Genomic DNA, 4379 nt, shown 5'->3' on the forward strand with positions numbered 1-4379 from the left:
CAAGTATTGTTAAATTACCATTGAGTACTATAATTCACCATTAATTACAGAATGGTTCAATCATCAATTAACTGGGAAGAAGTAGGTACCATAGGTTATTAGTAACCATAGATATTCATCAAATTGCTCTTTTTCTTGTCTCCCCAATTGAATTTCTAAAATTGAATAAGTAATAATAATGTGGCATTGAAAAATTTTATTCTATACCATTCACGAAAAATAATAAATACAAAAGTGTAATATGAAAAAACTCCAAATTAATGCTGTCCTTGTGAGATTTTTATTAATTTAACACAAGCCAAGGTCATCTGAGAAGAGGGAACTTCAGTTGAGAAAATGCCTCTATTAGATTGGTCCATTGGCAAGTCTGTAGCAAGAAAGTAGCTTGTTGATTAGTGATTGCTGTGAGAGAACTCAGTTCACTTGGGTTATGCCACCCCTAGGCAGGTGATCCTTCATTATGTAAGAAAACAAACAGGCTGAGCAAGCTGTGAGGAGCAAGCAGTATTCCTCCATGGCTTCTGATTCACTTCCTGCTTACAAGCTCCAGCCTTGAGTTCCTGCCCTGACTTCTGTTGATGGTGTGCTGTTGTAGGAGGGCCTCTTGTTAGTCCTGGCTTCACAGAACTGAAATAATCACAACAGAAACTATATTAATTAAATCACTGCTTGGCTCATTAACTCTAGCTTCTTATTGGTTAACTCTTTCATCTTAAGTTAACCCATTTCTATCGATCGGTGTATCGCCATATGGCTGTGGCTTACCAGCAAGGTAATTTAACCCATTTCTATTAATACCTAAGTTCTGCCTTTTCAGCAGGCCAAGATTTTTGACGTTACTTCTTGAGCCCTCTCTTTTTTGCACTTCCTCGGTATTGCTAACACCACTGGGTCAGCAATGCCAGTTGCTTATTGACTTAAGGACTTAAGGACTCACTGAAATGTCAGGACCTAACTCTCTTTTATAGGGGAGGGAGTCATGATGTGGGACCCCCCTCTGTGTGCTGTGATTACCACTAATGAATAAAGAAACTGCCTTGGCATGTTGATAGGGCAGAACTTAGGTAGGCAGGGAAACTGGACTGAATGCTGGGAGGAAAAAGGCAGAGTCAGAGAGACACCATGGAACCACTAGAGTCAGACATGCTGAATCTTTGCCAGTAAGCCACAGCCATGTGGCGATATACAGATTAGTAGAAATGGGTTAAATTAATATAAGAGTTAGCCAATAAGAAGCTAGAGCTAATGGTCCAAGCAGTGTTTTAATTAATATAGTTTCTGTGTGGTTATTTTGGTTCTGGGCGGTCAGGACGAATAAACAGCCTCCATGCAACAGAGTCAGGTAGCTTTGATGTGCAGAATAACTGGTGTCAGTTCTTAGAGATTATATCAGGATATCTGTCACCCATTCAGGATTTTAACTAGGGCCTTAAAAATCAAGTCTTTGGGGTAACAAATAGAATATGAAGTTCAATAGAAGCCGTCACCAACTAAGAAAACAGTACATAGCTTCAAAAGCAACTTTAAGAGTGAGAGTGAGTGTGTGTATGCGAGATTCATTTCTCTCATTTTGTTCCTGAATACTCTATAAATATTCCACAGTTTGATCAGTTCAGTCTAAGAGGTGTCAAAGGATGACTTTGGAAGACCAGCACAGCCTGTATCCAAGCTGGGCTTAGTTTCTGGTCAATGGGATGGTGTTCTTATCAAATGGGACTGACAAGAGGAAATCCTGAACACATGCTAGGGGTCTTCAGGAGGCTTCCAGGAAATTTTGAGTTGTACTATAAACAATGCTCATCATATGTTAAGGCTTTGAAATAGCAAGTCAAAAGCATATCAAATAAATCAAATATATTTCTCATATTAAAAATAACTCATTTGCTGGGCAGTGGTGACACACAACTTTAATCCCAGCACTTGGGAGGCAGAGGCAGGCAGATATCTGTGAGTTCAAGGCCAGCCTTGAACTACAAGTCTATAAGAGCAAGTTCCAGGACAGGCTCCAAAATGACAGAGAAACCCTGTCTTGAAAAACCAAGAATAAACAAACAACAAACAACAACAACAACAAAAACAGAGTCAGCTCAAAGGCTGTCTAGCAGGACTGATAGAGAAAGAGACATCACTGTACCACCGCATCTTCAGTGTACTTTGTCAACCACTAGATAAGTGAGATGTGTAATTTATGGCTTTGCTAAGGGGTGGAGAAACTTTATATAGATGTCATATAACCCTCAGAAGACAGCAGAAGAAACCTGTCACTAATAAGTGCTTCAGTGTTGGGCACACCCACTGCATTTGGTTACTACAAAGACAAAGATGTATCCAGAACTCTTGAAGCGATGATTTTACAATGGTCATTGCCCAAAGACGCACATGGTTCAAGAAGTCAAATATAAACCTAAGACTAGAGCGGTTTCAATGCCAAAAATTTTCTGAAGAACTAACAAAATAAAAAGAAAAATCATTCTTTGTGGAGAAGGAGAAGTTTAAAAGAATCAAACGTTTGAGGTTTGGGTTTTTAATGTGACATTTGGTAATATTTCATCAAAATGTGGCACTTCTTTTATATGTTGACACAACTCTGTTCTAATTTCTTGTCTTTTTGTGTCATTTTTCTTTACCCCCTTTCCTGATTTTATCTTCCCACTTCCTTCCCCCTTCCCCCTTTTCCTTCCTCCTTACCTTCCCCTTTTCTCCCTCTTATCCCCCTTTCTCCTTTCCCTCCCCTCTTTCTCTCTCCTGTCTTCCTTCCTCCTTTCTTCTACATCTTTCCTTATCGTCTTGCTTTTTTGTTTTCTGATTTTTTTTCATAAGTGCCTTATCTATAGTATGGAACAGATTTCTCAAGAAATCCCAATTTTATTAAATGACATCTTAAGTATTAATTTCTTCATGAACTTCATAGTGTCCCTACACATATATACTATGTATGCCCCACTATTTACAAGAGAGATTCTGGATATAAACAACAAGGCATGGTTCCTGCGAATTTCTTCCTACTGTGTATATCTGGCCTCTGGAGCCTGTCTTCCAGCCACTTCTCTTGTGCCATGGCCCCAGAAACAGCAATCTGCACTCCTGCCTCAGTCCAAAACCCACAAATTGGCTGCTGCCCAGAAACTGGAGGACAAGTCGGCCTCTCCCAGTCTGCAGAAGGGAGAAAAAGACAGCTGGAAGCTATTGGACATTTTGACAAAGTACAAATTGAAACAGAGACTTAACGGACAAGCTAGTGAGGAAAATTTGAAAATAGAACAAAGATATAACAAACTCTGCTAACCATTTTTTTTTCAGAAGAGGTCAGAATTGATGGCCAAAATCCCAAATTTGGGGATAACAACATGTGTCAGGCACCCACAAGTGTCTGCGCTGCTCGGGGAAGAAGGCAGAGAGGCTCTGCTGCGTTACTTGACCAGAGCAGAAGTGACAGAATTTGAAGACATTAAATCAGGTTACAGAATAGATTTTTATTTTGATGAAAATCCTTACTTTGAAAATTAAGTCCTCTCCAAAGAATTTCATCTGAACAAGAGTGGTGATCCATCTTCAAAGTTCACTGAAATCAAATGGAAATCTGGAAAGGATTTGACAAAACGCTGGAGTCAAATGCCGAACAAAGCTGGCAGGAAGAAGCAAAGAGCTGCTTTACCGGGTTTCCTGACCTTTCCGACGCAGGTGCAGATGAGCTAGGAGAGGTCATCAAAGACGACATTTGGCCAAACTTACTGCGGTACTATATGGTTCCTGATGTGAATGATGAAGAAGGAGAGGCAGAAGATGATGACAATGATGATGGCGAAGAGGGAGGAAGTGATGAAGGCTTGGAAGATAATGATGAAGAAGGTGAAGAAGATGAAGATGATGATGAAAGGGAAGAAGGAGAGGACGATGAAGGTGAAGATGATTATCACAGAAGACTGATGGATTCCAACCTCTTTTTTTTAATTTTCTTTTTCTTTTTTAATTTTCTCCAGTTTCTGGGAGCAAGTTGCAGTCATTTCCCTCCTCCCTCCAATCCCTCTTTTGCTCAGTTTTTGAAGTCTCTCTTCTCAACACTACGGCTCTTAGCTTATTTGGGGGGAAATACTTTGAGCAAAATACATCAGGAAAAGAATCCCCACTATTCTGTTATAAATTAGTTTACATCCATTCTTGTCTCAAACTGTGGATTTATCACCGTCACCACTGTAGTCTGTGGGAAAAACGGTAACCCTCCGCCCCTCTTGGTTCTGCAGGAGGCTAGGAGGTGCTAGGTCCCTGTAGTAGTACATAAAATTCTAGCTTTTTTCCTTTCTCCGTATATTGAGCTCACAGATTACACTGTGTCTCTACGTGAATACAGACAGTTAGCATTTACCGACATGCATCCCTCT

General features: G+C 40.1%; 1 pseudogene; it reads left to right on the plus strand.

The window, feature by feature from the left end:
* Window positions 1-2931: 2931 nt before the first annotated feature.
* LOC102001192 lies at window positions 2932-4145 on the plus strand (annotated as a pseudogene).
* Window positions 4146-4379: the final 234 nt, after the last annotated feature.

Source organism: Microtus ochrogaster, chromosome 21 (assembly GCF_000317375.1).
Source record: "Microtus ochrogaster isolate Prairie Vole_2 chromosome 21, MicOch1.0, whole genome shotgun sequence".
In the NCBI taxonomy this organism is placed as follows: domain Eukaryota; kingdom Metazoa; phylum Chordata; class Mammalia; order Rodentia; family Cricetidae; genus Microtus; species Microtus ochrogaster.